Source organism: Hyla sarda, chromosome 7 (genome assembly GCF_029499605.1).
Source record: "Hyla sarda isolate aHylSar1 chromosome 7, aHylSar1.hap1, whole genome shotgun sequence".
NCBI lineage: Eukaryota > Metazoa > Chordata > Amphibia > Anura > Hylidae > Hyla > Hyla sarda.
This window is the reverse complement of record NC_079195.1, coordinates 158,596,492-158,622,290: the sequence shown is the minus strand read 5'-3', so window position 1 is coordinate 158,622,290 and position 25,799 is coordinate 158,596,492. Positions and strand designations below refer to the sequence as shown.

The 25,799-nt window shown below is 45.3% G+C and overlaps 1 protein-coding gene and 1 long non-coding RNA gene across 8 annotated transcripts in view; one reads left to right on the top strand and one right to left on the bottom strand.

Moving 5' to 3' along the window:
• LOC130282651 (uncharacterized) overlaps positions 1-8,637 on the top strand; it is a 96,883-nt gene extending 88,246 nt beyond the window's left edge. The window contains exon 3 of the long non-coding RNA XR_008846477.1: positions 7,820-8,637. This is a non-coding gene — a long non-coding RNA (uncharacterized LOC130282651). The remainder of the gene's footprint in view (positions 1-7,819) is intronic.
• Positions 1-25,799, bottom strand: part of KDM2A (lysine demethylase 2A) — a 703,602-nt gene that overhangs the window by 237,535 nt on the left and 440,268 nt on the right. The gene's annotated exons all lie outside the window — the stretch shown is intronic.

Sequence of the window (25,799 nt, the reverse complement as noted above, 5' to 3'; positions counted from 1 at the left end):
TTCTTCATCTGGTCCAGAGACCAGGTCTTCCTCCAGCTACATCTTCTCTGCTGAGTCTGACATCCAGACATCATTGGCTCCTCACTTTGTCAGCAGATCCTCATCCTCTGCATGAAGACAGTAATCATTATAACCTTGCCAGAATGTGTACCCCAAATAAAATACTGCCCCACACTGTACCCTAAATAAAATACTGCCATACACTGTACCCACTAAATATAATCCTGCCACACACTGTAACCTGAATATAATACTGCTGTACACTGTACCCTGAATATAATACTGGCATACACTGTACCCACTAAATATAATCCTGCCACACACTGTAACCTGAATATAATACTGCTGTACACTGTACCCTGAATATAATACTGCTGTACACTGTACCCACTAAATATAATCCTGCCACAGACTGTATTCACTGAATATAATACTACCCACACTGTACCCTGAATATAAAACTGCCATACATGCATACACATCATATATACATATACCAAACCTCTCCTCATCACTACTATAACCCCCCCTTCACCTCTCTTCATCACCCCCATAACCCCCCCAGCACCTCTCATCACCCCCATAACCCCCCCAGCACCTCTCATCACCCCCATAGCCCCCCTTGCACCTCTCATCACCCCCATAGCCCCCCTTGCACCTCTCATCACCCCCATAACCCCCCCTGCACCTCTCATCACCCCCATAACACCCCCTGTACCTCTCATCACCCCCATAACACCCCCTGCGCCTCTCATCACCCCCATAACACCCCCTGCACCTCTCATCACCCCCATAACACCCCCTGCACCTCTCATCACCCCCATAACACCCCCTGCACCTCTCATCACCCCCATAACACCCCCTGCACCTCTCATCACCCCAATAACACCCCAAGCACCTCTCATCACCCCCATACCCCCTCTGCACCTCTCATCACCCCCCCTGAACATCTCATCATCCCCTCTCCGCACCTCTCATCACCCCCCCTGCACCTCTCATCATCCCCATAACACCTCAAGCACCTCTCATTACCCCCCCCCCCGCACCTCTCATTACCCCCCCTGCACCTCTCATTACCCCCCCTGCACCTCTCATTACCCCCCCTTGCACCTCTCATTACCCCCCCTTGCACCTCTCATTACCCCCCCTGCACCTCTCATCATCCCCATAACACCCCAAGCACCTCTCCCCCCGCACCTCTCATCACCCTCCTAACACCCCAAGCACCTCTCCCCCCGCACCTCTCATCATCCCCATAACACCTCAAGCACCTCTCCCCCCACACCTCTCATCACCCCCACCTGCACCTCTCATCACCCCCTGCACCTCTCATGACTCCCCCTGCACCTCTCATCATCCACATAACACCCCAAGCACCTCTCCCCCCGCACCTCTCACCACCCCCCTGCACCTCTCATCATCCCCATAACACCCCAAGCACCTCTCCCCCCACACCTCTCATCACCCCCCTGCACCTCTCATCATCCCCATAACACCCCAAGCACCTCTCCCCCCACACCTCTCATCACCCCCCCTGCACCTCTCATCATCCCCATAACACCCCAAGCACCTCTCCCCCCGCACCTCTCATCACCCCCCCTGCACATCTCATCGCCCACTGCTCCTCTCATCATCCCCATAACACCTCAAGCACATCTCTCCCCACACCTCTCATCACCCCCCCCTGCACCTCTCATCACCACCCTGCCCCTCTCATCATCCCCATAACACCCCAAGCACCTCTCCCCCCACACCTCTCATCACCCCCCCTGCACCTCTCATCACCCCCCTGCACCTCTCATCATCCCCATAACACCCCAAGCACCTCTCCCCCCGCACCTCCCATCACCCCCCCCCCCTGCACCTCTCATAACCATTGCAAACCCCCCTGCACCCGCAAGTTCACCTACCCTGCTGACTGCCAGGGATCGGTGCAGCGGAGGCTGCTGCTCCTGTGCACGGGGAGGATCGTCTGGACTGGAGATCGCGCAGGGACAGGTCAGGTGACTAGAGTAAACGTGCGTGCCTGCACGGGGCACGTCGACTCCCATCAGACCCTGGCCTGTCCGGCCCTGCCGTGACTCTTAAGGGGCCCGCGCCCCTAGAAAGAGCAGGCCATAGTCCTTCGGGCCCCCCGGACTATGAGGCCCGGTCATAGTCTGGCGGGCCCCCAGCGGTCAGTGAGTGACAGTCGCAGTCACTCACTGACAAGCCGGAAAAAAAACAATAATAAAAAGAAAAGGTCCAGAGCTGGCCGGGCCCTCTGAAGCTCCGGGCCCCATACAGGTGTATGGGTTGTACCCCCCTGATGGCGGCCCTGACAGCCTGTGCGATCCAGCCTGTGGCTGGGATTAACAGCCAGGTCCAGTCACCGATCTTCTGCGCTGCCCGCGGCAGTGCCGGAGATCACTAGGATGTATGCATACGTCCCAGCGCACGAACATGTCAAGTGCTGGGACATATGCATACGTCCTATAGTGGGAAGGAATTAATAGATCAGATATTTCCGCATGTGGTGATACCAAGTATGTTGAATTATTTATTTTTTTACATTTATTTGTAAATTGGGAAAAGTGGAACATTTTACTTTTTTTTTTATTAGGGAAGGGGCTTATTCACTTTTATTAAAACTTCTTTACTTTTTTTTTTTTTTTAACACTGCAGGAGCAGTGAGTGAGTTGACCTCCGGCGGCCATTTTTACTTATCAGACCACCGCAATTTTACCACGGTTGGTCCGATTGGTCCTTTTTACTCCACCTGCATCTGAAGGATTATTGGCAGGCATCAACATGATAGCTGATGTCCACCATAACCGTTGGGTCCCTGGCTGCTCATGGACAGGACTCCGGGCATACATGTTTGCCCTGGTTCACCAAGCAGGCAGCCATGGTGTACAGGTACACCCAGTATCCTCTAGAGGTTAAGGATACAACTTTTTTTTTTGTCTTCATTTTAACGTAAATATGGCATGTTATCTTTTTTTTCTGTGAGTCAATACGATTGAGGCTGCTTTCACACTATATAAATTCATCCGTTGTGCATATGTCCAAATGCGCGAACGTGTCAGATGTTTGGACGTATGCATACGTTCTATAGCGGGAAGTGGTTAAACAAAGCAGTGGAGGAAAATATCATTGATAAAAAAACTTTTAAATTTTCTATTGGTTGAGTTTCCAATTACGCCTGTACTTTACCTCTTGCCGATAATCCATAAGAGCCTAATTGATCCACCCGGTAGGCCTATGGTTTCCGGCAGCGGTTCTCTATCCAACCATGTGTCAATTTTTCTTGACAAAGTATTACGATCATTGGCTACCAATACAAAATCTTATTTGCAAGACACTATACATTTTTTGTTGATTATTTAATCTATTGTTCTACCAGACAACTGTATGATCGCCACTTTTGATATAGTCTCTCTCTATACCTCAATAGAGCATAAAAGAGGGTTGAGAGCTGTTGGTAGAGGTTTGAAAAAAACTGACCTTACCCCTAAACAAATTGATTTTATTTTAGAGTTATTAACCTTTGTCTTGGATAATAATTACTTTATATTTAATGAGACCTTTTATCTTCAATTGCGTGGGACTGTCATGGGCAGCAACGTGGTGCCCACATACGCCAATATCGTGATGGCGGATTTTGAGGAGGAACACATCTATGTATCCCTCCACTCCGATAATCTCTTGGGGATGTGGAGATACCTAGATGATGTCTTCCTCATCTGGATTGGGAGAATTTAAGACATTCTTAACCCCTTAAGGACGCAGCTCATTTTCACCTTAAGGACGCACTGTCACTTTAAGCATTAATAACTCTGGGATGCTTTTACTTTTCATTCTGATTCAGAGATAGTTTTTTCGTGACATATTCTACTTTGTTAGTGGTAAAATTTTGTCGATACATCATTTCTTGGTGAAAAATTCCATAATTTTAGGGCTGCAGCTAACGATTATTTTAATAATCGATTAGTTGTCGATTATTTTATCGATTAATCGAAAAAAAATGTCAAATGCCAAAAAAAAGGGGGTTCAGCTGATTCTACTTGATAAACTATGTACAATGGCCATATTAAAAGTTTCTAGCATGTGATGTGACCAAACAGCAGCAATTTTATTATTATTATAATTTTTTTTTTTTACGTTTACACCGGTTGCTGTACAGGATCATTATTAATGCTCCTGTACAGAAACTAGCGTAGATTTGATATTGCCGCATGGGTAACTGTCTGAACTATTAAAAATGTTTTTTTAATGATTCACTAATATTTTAATAGTTCAGACAGTTAGCCATGCGGTAGTATCAAATATGTAAAAGAAAAAATTATTTTACTTTTTTTGTATAGCAATAGAAAAAGGGGGAGCTAATTTTTTTTTGGGGGAGCAATAAATTAAATTTTTTTTTCTTTACTTTTTTTTTTATATAGCACTCCTATACACATGTGTATGAGCAGACTGCAGACCATTGCTTTTACAGACCCCTGTAGACAGCAGGGCCCCCCCTTTAGACAGCAGGGCCCCCCTTTAGACAGCAGGGCCCCCCCTCTTTAGACAGCAGCCACCCCCCCCCCTCTTTAGACAGCAGCCACCCCCCCCCTTTAGATAGCAGGGGCCCTCCTTTTAGACCGCAGGGCCCTCCTTTTAGACCGCAGGGCCCTCCTTTTAGACCGCAGGGCCCTCCTTTTAGACAGCAGCCCCCACCCTTGTAGACAGCAGCCCCCACCCTTGTAGACAGCAGGGCCCCCCTTTAGACAGCAGCCCCCACCCTTGTAGACAGCAAGGCCCCCTTTAGACCACAGCCCCCACCCTTGTAGACAGCAGGGCTTTCCTTTAGCCTGCAGCCCCCACCCTTGTAGACAGCAGGGCCCCCCTTTAGACCGCAGCCCCCACCCTTGTAGCCCACAGCCCCCACCCTTGTAGACAGCAGGGCCCCCCTTTAGCCCGCAGCCCCCACCCTTGTAGACAGCAGGGCCCCCCTTTAGATCGCAGCCCCCACCCTTGCAGACAGCTCACCTGCAGCTGTCCTCTGTCGGGGGCTGCCGCTCCGCTGCACAGTTCTCCCGTCCGCATCACGCTGTGCTATGGAGGACCATGTGAGACACACGTCACTCTGCTTCCTCCGTAACATTACACCAGGCACAGGGGAGGAGGTGGAGTGAGGTGTATGTCACATGGTTCTCCATAGGACAACGTGATGCGGATGGGAAAACGGGGCAGCGGAGCTGTCTACAAGGGTGGGGGCTGCGGTCTAAAGGGGGGCCCCTGCTGCTGCCGCCCGACATGTCCCCACTGCTGCCTTGCTCCTAGCGCGTTCGGAAATCTCACCTTACACTGGCGGTGGGCTGATTGCACTAGGAGCAGGGCAGCGGCGGAGACATGTCGGCTTTATTCATTCATTGCCGCCACTGACGGCAGACAACAAATCGGGCGATTATTCGATAACTGGATTTGTCGACAACGAATCCCGTTATCGATTTTAATCGATTACATCGATTAATCGTTGCAACCCTACAAAATTTTATGAAAAATTTGAAAATTTAGCTTTTTTTTAACTTTGAAACTCTCTGCTTATAAGGAAAATGGACATCCAAAATAAATTATATATTGATTCACATATACAATATGTCTGGTTGGCATCATAAAGTTGACATGTTTTTACTTTTAATAGACATCAGAGGGCTTCAAAGTATAGCAGCAATTTCCAATTTTTCACAAAATTTTCAAAATCTGAATTTTTCAGGGACCAGTTCAGTTTTGAAGTGGATATGAGGGGCCTTCATTTTAGAAATACCCCACAAATGACCACATTATAAAACTGCACCCCTCAAAGTATTCAAAATGACATTCAGTAAGCGTGTTAACCCTTTAGGTGTTTCACAGGAATGGCAGCAAAGTGAAGGAGAAAAATCAAAATCTTCATTTTTTACACTTGCATGTTCTTGTAGACCCAGTTTTTTTTATTTTTACAAGGGGTAAAAGGAGAAAAATCTTAATAAACTTTGTAACCCAATTTCTCTCGAGTAAGGAAATATCTCATGTGGATGTGAAGTGCTCTGTGGGTGCACTAGGGGGCTCAGAAGGGAAGGAGCGACAGTGGGATTTTGGAGAGTGAGTTTTTCTAAAATGGTTTTTGGGGGGCATGTCACATTTAGGAAGCCCCTATGGTGCCAGAATAGCAAGAAAACCCCCACATGGCATACTATTTTGGAAACTACACCCCTCAGGGAACATAACAAGGGGTCCAGTGAGCCTTAACACCCCACAGGTGTTTGACGACTTTTTGTTAAACTTTTTTTCACTAAAATGCTAATTCCCCCCACAAATTTTACATTTTTACAAGGGGTAATAGGAGAAAATGTCCCCAAAATTTGTAACCCCATCCCTTCTGAGTATGGAAATACCCCATGTGTGGACGTCAAGTACTCTGCTGGCGCACTACAATGCTCAGAAGAGGAGCGCCATTGAGATTATGAAGAGAGAATTTGGTTGGAATAGAAGTTGGGGGCCTTGTGCATTTACAAAGCTCCCCGTGGTGCCAGAACAGTGACCCCCCCCCCCCCCCCCACTGTCATCCTGTCACCAGCTAGCGGCGGGGACCGGAATTCCCACGGGTTTATCCATACGCCCTCCGTCCTTAAGGACTCAGGATGCAGGGCGTCTGCATACGCCCTTCGTCCTGAAGAGGTTAAATAATGTTGATCATGACCTACAATTTACTTGAACTTTTTCAGAAAAGAAGGTCCACTTTTTGGATACTGAAGTCATGATTGCAGGTAAACTCTCCACTGATATATCACAAACCAACTGACTGCAATACCCTGTTGAAGTTGAGTCTGCTCATCCTAGACCTATGATTTCCTCTCTCCCATATAGTCAGCTACTAAGAGCCAGTAGTATTACAGATACCAAGTTTGATCATGCTGTTAATCACATGGTCAAACAATTTCAGGAAAGGGTAACCCCACTAGGATAATATCCCGCCATGTGAACAGAGGCAAGAAAGAGAAGCAAACTGGCACTCCATCTATGTGTAAAAAAAGATAAAACTAACTATACCGTTTATCTCCACATACAATGAAATATCAGGCAGTGTTGCACAATCAATTCGTAAACATTGTCATTTGACTCAAAATAGTTACCCGTACATTCTGGAATTTAGGTCTCTACCATTGATGTCGTACCGACATGCACGCAATTTGAGAGATTGTGTAGTCAAATCTAACATCTCAGGGAATTCTAACAAAACACAAAAATATTTATCTGTTTAATCTAAAGGTCATTTCCCTTGCAGGCAATGCAGACGTTGCAAATATATCCAAAAAGGCAGTGTGTTCACACATCCCATGACACTACGCACCTATCCCATCAAATGTTATCTTACTTGTGAAAGTGATTACATAGTTTACATTCTGTGGTGTCCATGTAAGTTTATCTATGTTAGAGAAACCAAGTGTGACCTCAGAACAAGGCTTAACCAGCATAGCTGTTCTATTCGAAAAAAACGGGCCGATTTACCAGTGTCCAAGCATTTTTCAGATGCTGGACATGTAGAATCTAATTTGAGATGCATGATAGTAGACCATATTCCTCCACTTAAGAGAGGTGGCGAGAGATTAATACAACTCCAGACGAGGGAACTCAAGTGGATTTTTCTATTGAATAGTTTTAAAACCGAATGGATTAAACGTAGAATTTATGGTTCTACCTAAAATAATTAAGCGTTGACAGTTAGAGCTCTATATGAGGTTAGTAATGTCTTATTGTATATAATATTGTGACATGTTATACTGAATTTTTTTTTCTTTTTATCATATTTCAGTTTTTCATTTGTACCTGAGACCGCCCATGCTACTACTCCTACCGTGACGATGTATGTTACTACAATCAAGAAAACATCAATTATCTTCTATAGAATCTTGTCGTCACCCATGGCAACCTGCAAGCGTGTCTGCTACAACATGAGCTATTTTTTTCTCCAATTGTTGGAGGTAATGCCAATATTTTTTTAGTTCATTCAAGAGGAACTTTGGTATCACCACAGGTATATGTACATTAGGGGTACATTGGTGACAATTCCCTTTAACTGTGTGGGTAAGGGATTATGGAAAGTGGAAGATGATACCTGGTCTGGGTCACCGGAACATCCCCTATCCGGTGCTTGTGTCATCTATGTGCATGTTGTACACCGTGAAAGCACCTCCCTGTATGCCCTATACATAGGGGACTGCTGTGTCACCACCCTGGAGTGTATGGTCTGTATGTGTCAGTGGCAACACTGTTCCTCTTGTTATGAATACCTCAACATGGCAAGAACCAAATTTTTTACTTACCTAAGTACATTGCATTGATCCGGTTGCTAAGGACAATGACTTCTATGACCGGCCGTTATGTATCTCCAAATACGTCCTCTCCAAGAGTGAGAATGCGCAGAGAAGGACGATGGATTGGACAACGTATTGGTTACTATGGACGCTCTGTTACATAATAGAGTCTAGGAACGACGCTGGATGCAGCAACACTCAGATTGCCATGGACACTTTGCGACTTCTCCTGCAAATCGGAAGTTGATTGTTCACACAGCGGGAGGCTGTAACCATGTGAAATCGGCGTCTAGGAAGGAGTATATTGTGTTAGGGTGGGTTCACACTACGTTTTCTCCCATACGGGAGCGCATACGGCAGGGGGGAGCTAAAACCTCGCGCTCCCGTATGTCACCGTATGCGCTCCCGTATGTCATTCATTTCAATGAGCCGGCCGGAGTGAAACGTTCGGTCCGGTCAGCTCATTTTTGCGCCGTATGCGCTTTTACAACCGTACCTAAAACCGTGGTTGACCACAGTTTTAGGTCCGGTTGTAAAAGCGCATACGGCGCAAAAATGAGCCGACCGGACCGAACGTTTCACTCCGGCCGGCTCATTGAAATGAATGACATACAGGAGCGCATACGGTGACATACGGGAGCGCGAGGTTTTAGCTCCCCCCTGCCGTATGCGCTCCCGTATGGGAGAAAACGTAGTGTGAACCCAGCCTTAGTCAGGAGGTAATCTGTACAAGTTTATATTATGGACACTTTTCTTATGGACACTTATTGCACCACACAATTGGGTGGTGCACAATGGAGAATATGCACATTGTGCACATAGAAGTGACATTGATTCGCATTCTGATGCTCGGGATGTCTCATCTATATGATGTTTTGTATATTGTTTTTATATGTAAATCACTGTTTAATGATGTCATAATCTTGTGATACGTTGGCTTATTTAAAGGGATATGCCGGTGAAAACCTTTTTTCTTTTAAATCAACAGGTGGCAGAAAGTTAAACCTATTTGTAAATTACTTCTATTAAAAAATCTTAATCCTTCCTGTACTTATTAGCTGCTGAATACTACAGAGGAAATTATTTTCTTTTTGGAATTCTCTCTGATGACATCAAGAACACAGTTCTCTCTGCTGATGTTATTATAATAATAATAACGCTTTATTTATTGTTGTCCTTTGTGGGATTTGAACCCAAGTCCCCAGCATTGCAAGGCAGCAGTGCTACCCACTGAGCCACCATGCTGCCCTTAGCATACATCTGCTATGCATGGTTGCTAAAATGGACAGAGATGGTCAGCAGAGAGCACTGTGCTCGTGATGTCATCAGTGTTCCAAAAAGAAAGGAATTTCCTCTGTAGCATTCAGCAGCTAATAAGTACTGGAAGGATTAAGATTTTTTAATATAAGTAATTTACAAATATGTTTAACTTTCTGCCACCAGTTGATTTAAAAGAAAAAAGGTTTTCACCGGAGTACCCCTTTAAGCCTCAAACATGCCACCTGTTTAGCACTTGAGAAAGCCAGCGTGAGGCTGGAGAAACGTAGTCTCTCTCACATCATGGAATAAACTCACTCTTTTTGGATTTCAGTCGTGGTTATATATATATATATATATATATATATATATATATATATATATATAAATAATGTTATCGCAAAACTACTATTATATAGTTGTAGTTTTGCGATAGCTGGAGGCATCCTGGTTGGGAAATACTGATTTATGCATGTGTGTGTATATATCAATATTTTACAACCAGAGTGCCTCCAGCTGTGGCAATGCTACAAATACTAGCATGCTTAGAGTTGTAGTTTTGCAACAGCTGGGACACAGCTACACAGCTAGTCACTGCATGTAACTGCACTGTAATCACTTATTTGGTCTGCAGGGTGCCAGCGTATATGATCACTGTATGTAAGACTATTGGTCTATTTATAGTGGTTTTTATTTAGAAACAATATAGTGGTATTGGGGGAGATTTATCAAAACCTGTGGAGATGCAAAGTTGACCAGTTTCCCATAGCAACAAATCAGATTGCTTCTTTGATTTTTCACAGGCCTTGTTAAGAATGAAAGAAGCAATCTGATTGGTTGCTATGGGCAACTTTGCCTCTCCACAGGTTTTGATAAATCTCCCCAATTGTGTCTAGCAAATAGTGTGTGTCTAAAGGGACATGCGCCTTGTGACTTTTGCATCCTGAATTAACTAAATGTGACTGACTTTTTAGTGCAATATATATTTTTGGGGTCCCACTTTTAATATTGCCAAGGGCCATATTAAGTCTAAAACCGGCCCTGATGATAGCAGGGGAGAACAGAACAGGATAAGTTAACTATGGTTGTCATTGGTGTCACCTGCAATACCTGTCTGTACAGATAGGTTAGTGCAGGTGACACTGAAGACAGATTTGTTTGCTTGAACCAAGAAGAGTCCGGGTCTTGTGAGAGTAATACAGATGCTGAAACGTGGCTACAGAGGATTACCTGAATGGCACAGACTTTGCACCACAACAGTTCTATTCCATATGAATACATTAATTCAGCTGTGCATGCAACTCCCATAACTCAGGATTCTGACGCAAACTGTTAAGAGGAACAGTGAACGCTATTGCTTTCTTTGGACGAACTAGTGACTCAGTATGGGACATATATGCTATTTTAAGCATAGTATTTACTGGACTTCAGACACATTTCAACACTTTTTTGCAGATCAAAAAGAGGTGTGGCCTTTGTAATAGGGGCATGGCTAGAGAGATGTAGGTTTTCCAGGCTGATAAAAAAGGGACTTCCTGTGATACATAACATTAAAAAATTACATAAAGAGTTCAAATATGATTAAAAGTCAAAACCCATCCTTGACCTGGTTAATAATAAATTAATTAAAAATACACCAGTTCTTAAAGGGGTAGTCCAGTGGTGAAAAATGTATCCCCTATCCTAAGGATATAAGATAAGTCTCAGATTGCTGGGGGTCTGACTGCTGGGGCCTCCGCGATCTCTCTGTACGGGGCCCCGGCTCTCTGGCCAGACAGCACGTGTCGACCACCGCAGGAAGCGGCGGCCGACACGCCCCCTCAATACAACTCTATGGCAGAGCAGGATATTGCCGAAGGGGCCCCGTACAGGGGATCGTGGGGGGCCCCAGCAGTCAGGCCCCCCACGATTTGAAACTTATGCCCTAGCCTTAGGATAGGGGATTAGTTTTCACCACTGGATATCTCCTTTAAATACAAATAAAATCATAAATGAAAAAAAAGATTCCACTAAAAGTTGCAGACAAAAAAATTGAGGAGCACTCTTCCACGATCTCTGCATATCATTCACTGAGTCACTCAGTAGTAGCGCTGTTCTTTGTGATAGAGTGACACTGTAACAATGTAACAGTGTCAGTACGCTGTGTATATGTTGCAATGATATTGGCCTGTTAAATTTATTTCAGATGTTATACGAAAAAGGATTACTCAGTCCTCAGCATAACCACTCAAAAAGACTGTACCATGGATATGTAGTCCGATATGGAAAAGAATTGTAGACTTCCAGACCAATATAAAATTATTTAATACTAAAAAGTCAAACAATTTTAAACAATATAAAAATTATAAAGATTATGAAAATTATTCTATCACAAATAAAACCTTGGAAATATATCTATATGGCTAATAGTATTTCACTATGATCGATCATGAGAACAGCGTTTGAAGATGTATACAAAATTATGTGCTACACAATATAACAAAATGTAAATGTAGCAAAATGGCAAGATAAGTAGCGATATATATTCAAACAGCTGTGATAGTAATAAACCTGTAAAGAAAAAAGAATTGTCCTACGTGGGTATCAGCGTCCGTTCTGAATAGATAAGAAAAATAATGGCGTGACAAGTGACTGGAGGTACGGCTGGAAGGACCTGCTGTGCCAAGATATCATTCACCACTGAGGAAGGGGTTAGAGCGGTTTATGCTCATCTTTATATACCCTGAAACGCGTTTGGTATTTTATTTATTTTTGCAGATATAGATCAAATGACCTTGTAGAGATAATGGTTAAGCCTCAAAATTAATGTGGGGAACATATTAACCCTTATGATTTTTGTCCTTTTTGCCATTGCTGGACTATTAGTTTTATTTTATTGCCGGATTATCGGATTTATCCATTTCTAACCTAATATTGGGGATTTGTTTGCATAAAAGACAATTCAGTTTGCCATTCAACGGACATACCAGACTATTGGATCCATCTTCCAGCGTTCCTGGAAATTCATCTGTGCGGGGACTTCTCTATTGGCTATTATTCACACAAGCTTTCAAGTGTTGCCGCAACCATCGCAACCGTTACATCACTGTGAGGCAAGCAGAGTCCAACCGATCAGCTGACTGCCAGACACGTGACAACCCACCCGCTACGTCAGACACCGGGAGCTTGCGGCGGCGGTTGCACCTGCCGGTGCTCCAGCCGTTTTTAGCTAGAGCAGAACGATCATCAGTCCGGTTCCATCGCGGAGTGGGTGAGTGGCACATCAGTGCCTGTGTCGGTCTTATTAATATCTTGGCACAGCAGGTCCTTCCAGCCATACCTCCAGTTACTTGTCACCCCGCCATAGGTGCTCAACATCCCCCGCACTAAATCCCCAGATACACTGCTGGACAATATATCCCTTGTACATTTAATATACCCATTATACATTCGTTTATTTTTCTTATCTATTCAGAACAGACGCTGATACCCACATAGTAATAAACCTGTAAAGAAAAAAGAATTGTCCTATGTGGGTATCAGCGTCTGTTCTGAATAGATAAGAAAAATAAACAAATGTATAATGGGTATATTAAATGTACAAGGGATGTATTGTCCAGCAGTGTATCTGGGGATTTAGTGCGGGGGATGTTGAGCATCTATGGCGGGGTGACAAGTAACTGGAGGTACGGCTGGAAGGACCTGCTGTGCCAAGATATTAATAAGAACGACACAGGCACTGATGTGCCACTCACCCACTCCGCGATGGAACCGGACTGATGATCATTCTGCTCTAGCTAAAAACGGCTGGAGCACCGGCAGGTGCAACCGCCGCCGCGAGCTCCCGGCGTCTGAAGTAGCGGGTGGGTGGTCACGTGTCTGGCAGTCAGCTGATCGGTTGGACTCGGCCTGCCTCACAGTGATGTAACGGTTGCGATGGTTGTGGCAACATTTGAAAGCTTGTGTGAATAACAGCCAATAGAGAAGTCCCGCACAGATGAATTTCCAGGAACGCTGGAAGATGGATCCAATAGTCCGGTATGTCTATTGAATGGCAAACTGAATTGTCTTTTATGCAAACAAATCCCCAATATTAGGTTAGAAATGGATAAATCCGATAATCCGGCAATAAAATAAAACTAATAGTCCAGCAATGGCAAAAAGGACAAAAATCATAAGGGTTAATATGTTCCCCACATTAATTTTGAGGCTTAACCATTATCTCTCCATGGTCATTTGATCTATATCTGCAAAAATAAATAAAATAAATACCAACGCGTTTCAGGGTATAAAGATGAGCATAAACCGCTCTAACCCCTTTCTCAGTGGTGAATGATATCTTGGCACAGCAGGTCCTTCCAGCCGTACCTCCAGTCACTTGTCACCCCGCCATAAATGATCAACATCCCCCGCACTAAATCCCCAGATACATTGCTGGACAATATATCCATTGTACATTTAATATATCCATTATACATTTGTTTATTTTTCTTATCAATTCAGAACGGACGCTGATACCCACATAGGACAATTCTTTTTTCTTTACAGGTTTATTACTATCACAGCTGTTTGAATATATATCGCTACTTATCTTGCCATTTTGCTACATTTACATTTTGTTATATTGTGTAGCACATAATTTTGTATACATCTTCAAATGCTGTTCTCATGATCGATCACAGTGAAACACTATTAGCCATATAGATATATTTCCAAGGTTTTATTGGTGATAGAATAATTTTCATAATCTTCTTACTTATTTTACATGCAGCCGTAGGGCCCTGCGGCTGCAATTCTTTTGATTTATTTTTCATAATTTTAATATTGTTTAAAATTGTTTGACTTTTTAGTATTAAATAATTTTATATTGGTCTGGAAGTCTACTATTCTTTTCCATATCGGACTACATATCCATGGTACAGTCTTTTTGAGTGGTTATGCTGAGGACTGAGTAATCCTTTTTTGTATAACTTCTTTCGTCACCGATTCTCATTTCGGTGTGAGAATATCTCAGTTAACCTCGCATATTTTTTCTGTGATCTATTTTATATATTTATTTCAGATGTTACCAGTCGCGCTCATATGCGCTTTCATCCTTCCCTTAACAGGCTTATTCCCCGATTCATATGGTCTGGATCTGGCCACAGGGTGGCTAGATACACGATGGCTCAACCTAAAACCGACAGTTTGGCTTTCCCCGACCCCTATTCTTACTACTTAGCTGATTCTGCCATCCACATCTTACACTGGTTCCATGTCGCCTGCACTAAATTGTGGGTGCGCTTGGAATCAGTGGTGGCTCCTTTCCCCCTCACTTTCATCCCCTGGATTTGCCCGGCCTATTGACCAGAACAACCAAAGCATTTCCTTCCTTTGTCTCCCGTTCTCCAGATATGTCTTCGCCACCTCACGGAGACGTGTTTGTTTAAGCCACTCTGCCCCCTGACTTCCTTGATTGGTTATAAAGATTTTACCCCGGGATCCTCTCCCAAAGGCTTCTTGAACACCCTCCCAGGTACTCCTTTCCCATTTACCCGGATCCTCCAGTTCTCCTCCCTGAAGTCCTTACTGGAAATTGTGGGAGATGTTGCATTGTCCTCTATGCTCACCTTTCAGTATGCACAGCTTCGACATTTCTATGACACATGGCGAGTATCTGGTGATTTACACAGAGATCGGATGGCCTTTGAGGATCCCTATTTGGACATGGATAAGCCCACACACATGGTGTGTCTTTGCTTCATTCGATGCTAAGTCAAGACTCTCTGAATCTCCTCCCCTACAGACAGGGTGAGGGAACTTGGCTGCACCCCCAGCACCACGGACTGGGAAACTTCCTTCCTACTCAGGCATAAGTCCTCTGTGGTAGTAGCCTTCCAGGAGACAAATTACAAACTGCTCTCCTGCTGGTACAGGGTTCTGGCCCTGCATTACCAGTTTTATCCTTCAGTCTCCAATGGCTGCTGGAGGTGTGCCCAATCTGGTCGGACTCTAACCCATGTTTGGCTCTTCTGCCCGTTGCTAGTGGACCTTTGGTCGGTTGTCCCTACTCGCACAGCAGACAAGACAGGGACCCAGTTATCCTTCTTTCCGCAAGTTCTCCATTTATCTATGCTACCAGGTACACCCAAGATCCTCTGAAAGGGTCTGCTTACTCCTGCTTACCCAGACGCTCATAACATCAGTTGATTTGACAGGACAAGTCCCTCAAACACATGCTGATATGGAGTCATATTTATTTTCGTTAAGATACTCCAAATCAGCATCTCTGTAAACCCTCAAACAATTTACATACAATGGAGGATAAACTAACAGGCCTATCATTTCAGGTTCACTATTTGCCCTTTTTTAATATTGGCAAAACATTTGCTATATGCCAGTTCTGGTAAACAGACCCTATCACAATAGAGTACTTGAATATTAGATATAGCGTTCTGTTACATTATTAGAAGATTTCCAGTGAAAGACAACTTATGATAAATATCTGATCGCGAAAGGTCTGACCGCCTGGACCCCCCCACGATCTCATGTACCGGGACCCGGCTCTGCTTATGGAAATGACATTTCCCACCCAACACTGATGCTGGTTGAAATATTTCTATGGGAGAGGAGGAGACACACAAATGCTCTGTCTCCGCCTCTCCCATAGAAATGAATTGAGGGGACATGAAACGACCTACGTCAGTTCTGGGTGTGACAGTAACGTAAGAGGAGCAGTGCCGGGGCCCCATACAGGATATTGCAGGGGGTCCCAGAAGTCAGACCCCCAGTGATCAGACACTTGGGGATACGCTGTCTTCCACTGGACATCATCTTTAACTCCCTTAAATTGCAGGGGTAATTTCCCCCACTGAATGCATTTTAACCACTGGTCACTTTGATGGCCTCTATAAAAACAACATGTGAGTTACCGTGAATTCAAAAAGGTGGAAATTGTTGCGCTAGTTTACTACAGCACAAAGCAGACTTATTATATATGTTGAAAACTTTATTCTCAACATCCCGGGGGGGGGGGGGGGGGGGGGGTCGTTTTTGCCCCCAGGGATGGTGAGGGTATGAAGGTTTAAAGTCTCCCCCGCTGCCCGGTAAGTAGTCCCCTGAGTGGGGAGAAAGACTTGCCAGGTCCCATCGCTTTGGCCGTAGTGTCGCCCCCTCAGTATGAATGGTGACCCGTGTGATCTGTCAGCTTACAGGACAGCAGGGGAGACTAGATAATTTCATATTCTCACCATCCCTGGGGGGGGGGGGGGGGGGGGCAAAAACACCACAGGGATGGCAAGGATAAAGATTTTACCACATATAATGCGTTGCCAAGCTTTATAAATGATATAATCTACTGCTTGGTTCCCTTTAGGATATACAAATTGAGTCTTAAATGCCACAAATTATAAATCTCCCCTGCCCAACCCCTATAGAAACATAAAAAACTTAAAATAAAGTTTTAAAAAAGTGAATAAGCCGGACCCCCAATAAAATATTTAAATTGCCCCTTCTTCGCATTTTACAAAAAAAATGTAAAAAAAACATTAACATATTTGGTATTGCCATGTGCGTAAATGTCAGAACTATTGAAATTTGATGTTAATCATTCCATACGATGAACACCATAAAACGTTAAAGGGGTACTTCTTTGGGAAAAAAATTTTTTTTTAAATCAACTGGTGCCACAAAGTAAAAAAAATATTTGTAAATTATTTCTATTAAAAAAAACAATCCTTCCAGTACATATCAGCTGCTGTATGCTGTAGAGGATGTTGTATAGTTCTTTTCAGTTTGACCACAGTGCCCTCTGCTGACACCTCTGTCCATGTGAGAAACTGTCAAGAGCAGGAGAGGTTTGCTATGGGGATTTGCTTGTACTGACACGGACAGAGGTGTAAGCAGAGAGCACTGGGGTCAGACTAAAAAGTCAACTTCCTTTGGAGCATGCAGCAGTTACAAATCTGTGTAACTTTGTGGCACCAGTAGATTTTACCAAAATTGATGATTTTACACACATACAAAACAGTGCAGATCACGGCACACAAAATAAGGCCTCATACAGCCACGTTTACGGAAAAATTTAGTTCAGAATATGGCAATTTTTAACATACTTATTTTCTTTAAAAAAAAACATTTTAAGATTTTTTTTTAACCCCTTAGGGACTCAGCCCATTTTCACGTTAATGACTCGGCCCTTTTTTTGCAATTCTGACCACTGTCACTTTATGCATTAATAACTCTGGGATGCTTTTACTTTTCATTCTGATTCAGAGACTGTTTTTTCGTGACTTATTCTACTTTATGTTAGTGGTAAATCTTCGGCTATACTTGCATCATGTCTTACTCTCTGCTTATAAAGGAAAATGGACATCCCAAATAAATTACCGTATTTTCCGGCATATAAGACTACATTTTAACCCCGTAAAATGTTCTCAAAAGTCGGGGGTCATCTTATACACCAAGTGTCGTCTTATACGCTGGGTGCTACAGTCGGCCGAGAAGCCCGGGGTATGGATTATCCATAATCCGAGATTAACTTCCCCTATCACATTCAGGACATCCTTGTGTCCAGAAAGACCTTTCTGTGGCCCTGCGTTAACTTTAAAATGGCAGGGGCCACCGGGGGGTAGCACACGCAGAGATGTCACTGATGTCCCGTGCGTGCGCCCATAGCAACAGCGGAGCAGTGTGGAGGTGCGGACATGGTAAGTTACCAGCACGTCATCTTCATTGCAACGACCACCGCTCCTCCGGTCCCAGGACCAACTGCTATGGCCTTTAGGCCATAGCAGTAGATCGTGACCCCAGACCAGAGGAGCGGTGGTGTGAGCACTGAAGTGGGGCAGCAGTGGGGAACTATGCTGACAACCTAATGTGGGGGAACTATACTGCCAACCTAATGTGGGGCAACTATACTGCCAAACTAATGTGGGGGAACTATGCTGACAACATAAGGCTACTTTCACACTATGAAGTTCACCCGTTATTAAACTTCCATTTTCTGTGTAAAAAATGGACGTTTAATAACGGATGAAATAACGGATGCTAACGGCTGAATAAATATTCATCCGTTAAAATCCGTTATCCCTCATGTATGGCCGAACACCTCTGCCTACAGACTCCCACAGCCAGGACTACTACTCCTCCCATCATGGAACAGACTTGTTTCTATGATGGGAGTAGCAATTCCCTAGCTGCGGGAGTCTGCAGACAGCTGGGGAGGCTACATTAGTGTTTGTACTACGACCCCCATCATGGAACAGAGTCTGTTCCATGATGGGGGTTGTAGTACTGGGGCTGAGGGATTGATCGCACTGGGTTTCACTTCTGAGACCCGATGCGATCAGAAGTTATTAAAGGACATCTGCAGCGTGATTAACACTTATCCCCTATCCACAGGATAGGGGATAAGTGTTTGATCGCGGGGGGTCCGACCGCTGGGACCCCCTGTGATCTCCTGTATGGGGCCGCGGCTGTCCCGTGCAGGGGCAGTGCCTGCCGCAGCATGACGTTGCAGCCGGCACACCTCCTCCATACATCTCTATGGGAGAGGCGGGGAGAACGCGTTCGCGCCTCCCCGTCTCCCCCATAGAACTGTATGGGGACAGAGAGGAGACGGGGCGTCACCGTCGACCTCTAGGTCGACGCTAAGTCACCATGAGCGCTTATGGCGGCGCCCCGTTAGGGAGACTGAGGGGGGTCTCAGCGGTCTGACCCCCCACAATCAAACACTTATCCCCTATCCTGTGGATAGGGGATAAGTGTCATTCCGCTGCAGTTGTCCTTTAAGTGGGGGAGCGGGCGGCAAGCTCTGCAACGCTGTGATGTATCAGTGTGTTTTAACTGTCATTTTTAAATCCCCCGCGGGGAGCTCTGAATGGCCGGTACTGAGGAGCCAATCAGGGCTCTCAGCGGGAGATTTAAAAATGAACATTGTGACTAGCAGAGGGCCATATCTATATTAAAAGCGCTGTGGGGGCAAGATATATAGCGCTGCATGGGGGCAGACATATAGCCTATATATCTAGCCCCCCAGCAGCGCATTAAATATATACCCCCCGCCAGCGCATGTATAATGTAGCCTCTCAGCACTTCTATATACATATACCCCTGCAGCGCTATTAATGGAAAGTATTTCTATTAGCAGTGCATAGTGCCGGCAGCCGTCTCCTGGCACTATGCACTCCATATAGAAATACTTTTCATTAATAGCGCTGCAGGGCTATATGTATATAGAAGTGCTGGGGGTGCAGACAGTGTTATCTGCCCCCCACAGCGCTTCTATATACCTATGCCACTGCAGCGCTATAGGTGAAAAGCATACTAGCAGCAGCATCGGCTGGCCGATGCTGCTTATAGAAATACTTTTCATACATACCGCTGCAGCGGCTGTATGTATCGAAGCGCCATCGGGGGGAGGTAGATAACACTATATGTCTGCACCCCCAGCACTTCTATATACATATAGCCCTGCAGCGCTATTAATGAAAAGTATTTCTATAAGGAGCGCATAGCGCCAGGAGACGGCTGCCGGCACTATGCGCTGCTAATAGAAATACTTTCCATTAATTGTGCTGCAGGGGTATATGTATATAGAAGTGCTGGGGGGTACAGACATATAGAGTTATCTGCCCCCCACAGTGCTTCCATACATATGCCGCTGCAGCGCTATGTATGAAAAGTATTTCAATCAGCAGCATCGGGCAGCCAATGCTGCTGCTAGAATGATTTTCACATATAGCGCTGCAGTGGCATAGGTATTTAGAAGCACTGCGAGGCTACATTATACATGCGCTGCAGGGGGTATATATTTTATGTACTGGTGGGGGGTATATATTTAATGCACTGCGGGGGTTATATATTTTTTTTTTAAATACGTTTTATTGAAGATTAAACAAACATCAGCCAAAACGCCTCACAAAACAAAATGGTACAAAGTGAAGTACACAGATAAAGGCACTGAGAACATGTACAAGTAGGCAGAATGTAAACGACAGAATACCATAAAAAATCCGTCAGTAATCAGTGCAGTGAGGACATAAACTGAGAACAGCCAGTTGGGAAACCCTTACACAAAAAGAGGGTAAACGAGAAGAACGAAAAAAAAAAAGGGGGGATGGTATATATTATAAAGTTGGCAAAACAATATTGAAAAGAGGCCGTTGTGCAGAACTCAGCAGACACCGTCATATGCAATCACGAGTGCTAAGCAAAGTATTCCTACTGTTAAAGCAGACCCATGCGTCCATAGAGAGGAGGGAGTACATACATCTGGCAAAACAGCGCAACATACAGAAAACAAAGGGGTACATTCAACCACATCTAGAAATGAAAGGACATTCATGACCCTAAATCTCTTCAGGGGGATGTAGAGTATGAACACTGAGTCAATGTTGAGGAGCACCAGGGACCCCACACAGAAAGAAATTTACCAGGGCATTTTCTATTCTTGTAAACAATATGGGAGAAGGGTATCATAGCATTAACCAAGGCTTTCCACTGAGACAGGGAAGGCGGGCCGGGGTCCATCCATTTGAGGGCAATAGCCTTCCTGGCAAAAAATAAGGATTCTCGCAGTAAAGTGCACACATAATGTGGCCACACTTCCTCATCCAGAACTCCAAATAAGCAAATCAGAGGATCACACCCCGGGGGAGGTTCGACAATTGTGGCAAGAAATCCAAGGACATCCTGCCAGAAGGATCTTATATCAGGACAAGCCCAAATAAGATGCCAAAAATCAGCTCTAGCCGCACCACATCGATGGCAGGCGTCCGAGTCAGAGCGACCCATTCTAAGTAATCGAACGGGGGTGATGTAACTATAATGTATAATATTTAATTGAATCAGTTTATTATTAGCAGAAGGAGATACCACCATATGTGAGGAAAGCATCTCCTCCCAATCATCTTTGGTCAGGTTGGGAATATGAGATTCCCAGTGTCGGACAGCCGGCAACCGGGAACGGGAGTTCTTGGCCTGAATGAGGTGAGTATATAGGATGGACACCAGTCCCCTAGGACCCTGCGATTTTAAAATACCAATAAGAGGGAAGGCCGATATGGGCGCACTTCCAGCAGGGAATTGTGTTGACAATGCATGACGGAGCTGTAGGTATTTAAAGAAACAATGTCGGGGTAAATCATAGTCTGATTGCAATTGCTCGAAGGAACACAAAACATTATCCCTATACACATCTCCCAGAGTGAGCACACCAGCATTCATCCAAAAAGCAGAGTCTAGAGCATCACCCACATGAATGAGAAAGGGGTTGTGCCATAGAGGGGTATCAGATGGTATATCAGCATATCCAGATACTGACTTAGCGGCCCGCAACACCTTTACAGCCAGCTTATGGAGATGTAAGTAAGTACGGCCCCCCCCAGGGTAGGACTTTCCAAGAGCATCCGGGGAGATACTGAGGGGACAAACCTATCTAGAGATTGTTCAGAGTCTGGCATGGAGTCCCCCAGAACCCAATGTCTAATATATCTTAACTGCCCCGCCAGGTAATACAAGTAAAAATCAGGAAGAGACATACCCGCCTCTAGCTTGGGACGCTGGAGAGTGGTGAGACCAATCTTAGGTCTACCAGATCCCCAAATAAACGGGGACATAAGGGAGTGTACAGAGTCAAAAAAGGATTTAGGGACAGGAACAGAAGCATGCTCCAGTGTATACAAGCATTTGGGGAGAATAATAAGTTTGATAAGATTAATACGTCCAGAGACAGACAGTGGTAGCTGGGCTCATATCCTAAACTTAGATTTAATGTAGGGCAGGAGGGAAAGAACATTGACCTCAAGATCCAGTAAGGGATCCCTATTGATATACACCCCCAAGTATTTAAACGTAGTGACAACCGGGAGCCCCCCTAACGTCGGGGGCCATGCCCTAGGCAGCAGTGGCATGACCGCCGACTTGGACCAATTAATGAATAGTCCCGAAAAAAATCCAAAACGATCCATCAGGTCAATCACATAAGGGAGCATTGTAGTGGGGTCAGACACAAAGATGACCATGTCATCAGCATAAAGGCCTATGCGTTTCTCCCTACCTCCCCACAGACATGCCACGGAAACCAGGATCCTGTCGTATACGCAAAGCAAGGGGCTCCACCGCCACCACAAACAGAAGCGGGGACAGGGGGCACCCCTGACGCGTACCTCGACCTAGGTGAAATGGAGGAGAGCACGCGCCATTCACAAGGACCTGGGCACCTGTAAAGGAGGGAGACCCAGGACCTAAAATTGGGACCAAAGCCAAACCTACAAAGCACTTCTAAGAGGTAGCCCCACTCAATCGAATCAAAGGCCTTGGCTGCATCTAGTGACGCCAAGGCCCAGTCCCCTCCCACAGCACCACCCACCTGGACAGCAGTTTGGACACGACGGATATTATCCGAAGTGGATTTGCTTGGCATAAAACCGGATTGATCATGATGCACAAGTGATAGTATAACCCAATTTAGTCTATTGGCCAGTGATTTAGTTAGAAGTTTATAATCAAGATTCAATAAGGAGATTGGTCTGTAGGAACCGCACTCCATAGGGTCTTTATCAGGTTTTAGGAGGACAACAATCGTCGCCTCATATAAGGAGTCAGGCAGGACCTCATCAACAAAGGCTCTGTCATACATAGCTAGCAGAGGAGGCAGGAGTACTTCACTGTATTTCAGGTAGATCTCTAAAGGGAGGCCATCAGGGCCCGGAGACTTACCCCTGGCCATGTCAGTTGCAGGATGCAACTCCAATAAAGTGAGGGGAGTATCTAAAAAGTCCCTATCCTCAGCAGACAGTTTAGGAAAATCAATGCCGTCCAGGTAGGCAGCCAACTCATCAACACTATACTGCACCTGTGAAGTATATAAAGTAGAATAAAACGTAGAGAAACATTGCAACATCTCATCATTACCCAATATGACGGACCCATCCGACGCCCGGAGTTTAAGAATAGGAGCAACAGAGGAGTTTTGTCTGACTATATGAGCCAGTAACTTACTAGATTGGTTCCAGTGCTCAAAGTAAAACTGTTTGGTGAAGAATAATTTCCTATTGGCCCTTTCGTGGAGGTGCAACATATATTGCCGCCCCTCCCGCAGCCATAAAATCTCATTAGCCTCCGACGGGTCCGCCACATAACGGGCCTCCGATTGTGCACAACTCTGAGCCAGTTCCTCCTCCCTCCTAACTGTGGACCTCTTGATGAATGAAATAGTAGATCGCAAGCACCCCCTCAGATAGGCTTTCAACGTTTCCCACACCAGTGCCGGGGACCCCTCGGGGGCATTAGCCTGAAGAAATACCTGAAGTTGATCAGGGATTCTGTCATTAGGGCCAATCTGATCTAGCCAAAAGGGATGAATCTTCCATCTACGCGGTGTACCAGAACCGACCATGGATACATCAAGTAATAGGGGAGAATGGTCAGATATAGCACGCGGCTCATAGGAGATCGCGGTGACCTGAGATAGAAGGAGCGAGTTACCACATGCCAGGTCGATTCTGGACAGCGCATGACGTCCCAAAGTGTGGCATGAGTATTGTCTAGTATGTGGGAACCTCTCACGATATATGTCTACCCACCCCACTTCCCCCAGAAATGAGGAAAGGGAATCCCCACCAGTAGCCAGGACAGTGCCTCTAGCGTTATGACGGTCTAGCGTAGGGTCTAGCACCATATTAAAATCGCCCATACAGAGGACCCGTGCTGAGGGATAGTCAGCAGCAAAAGTGACAGCTTTATGTAATATATCCATAGAGGCAGGGGGGGGGGGGGTTATAGATGAAAAGGAACACATACGGGACATTGTTCAAGTATGCATGTACAAAGATGTAACGGCCCTGAGGGTCTCTACGGACCATTACCGGATCCCACCTCACCAATCTACTAACCAGAACTGAAACCCCTCTAGAATAGGACGAATGGAAGGAATGGTGAGACCATTGGACCCAAGGCCTAGATAAAAGGCGGGCTCTATCAGGAGTTAAGTGGGTCTCTTGAAGAGTTACTATATGAGGGCGGTGTCGTCTAATATGCGCAAATATCAGGGCGCGCTTGCGCGGGGTACGCACACCTCTAACATTCCATGACATCACTCTAAGACTCGCATTAGTAGAGGAGTGCACGGGCATGTACATACAACAGCAACACATAAGACAAGACAAAACAAGGACGCACGGGTCTGCGGACACATGACAAATAAGCAATCAACGACCTAACATAGTCACCAATGAACTTCAGAGGCAGAGTATACATACAAAGCAATATCCCCCTGACAACCATATAACCAGTTAACCAAAGAAAACATATAACAATGTATACTTGAAGCCAACCAGGCATCAGAAGAGCAACGGCTCCACCTAGTGGGGAGAACCTGCTTACACATACAAAAATAGAGAAATTGACCTACACAATATATGGAGAGAGAGTAGCCCAGAGGAAGAAACAGAAGAAAATGTAGGCTGAGGACAGACCAGGAGGGGGTCCCTAGGGAAGGGACAAGTTTGAGCACCAGAGATGAAGACAAGAGAGAAGAGATAGAGATGTATAATGGAGAATGACTAAGGGAGGGAGGGCAAGGGCAGCCGGGATAGTAGAAAAAGGAAGGAGAAGAGGAGCTGGAGGCAATTGGGAGAGAGGAGAAGAAGAACAAAAGAGAGAGCAGCATCAAATCCCTCGTGGGGAAGGGTACAATAATATATACAAGTCAAAGTGCACACGGGCGGGGGGAGAGGGGGGAGGGAAGGAGAGGAAGGGAAAGAGAAGGGTAAGGAGGATATGGATTGGGAGAGGGGTAAGAACATATTAGAGTGAAGGGAGGTGTGGGGGAAAAAAAGGAGAGGGGGGGAGAGGGAAAAAAAAAGGGGGGGGGACGGACGGTGCAGGTATAGGCTAATATGCCGGGGTGCACCCCGACCAGTGTCCACCAGAGGGGATGTGTATATTGCATAAAGTGGAGAGACCAGGGAGATGAGACATAAAAACAGTCCGGCACAGACATCCAGATATCTTCCACAGTATGAGTTATAGAGGTAGTCCAGGATAAAAAAAAAAATCCCCGTACGCCCCTGAGCGCATATACCGGAATGCCAGGGAGCAGGAACCTACAAAAGGCGCAGCAGAGGGTCCAACATGGTGCCCATAGCACAGTCCACGGTACAATCAGGTGGTCAGGTAGTAACAGAGATACGCCACAAAAACCGGTCCCATGTACCTGGAGGAAAGGGGAATACAGCATCAGGGCTTGGGGAGGGAGGT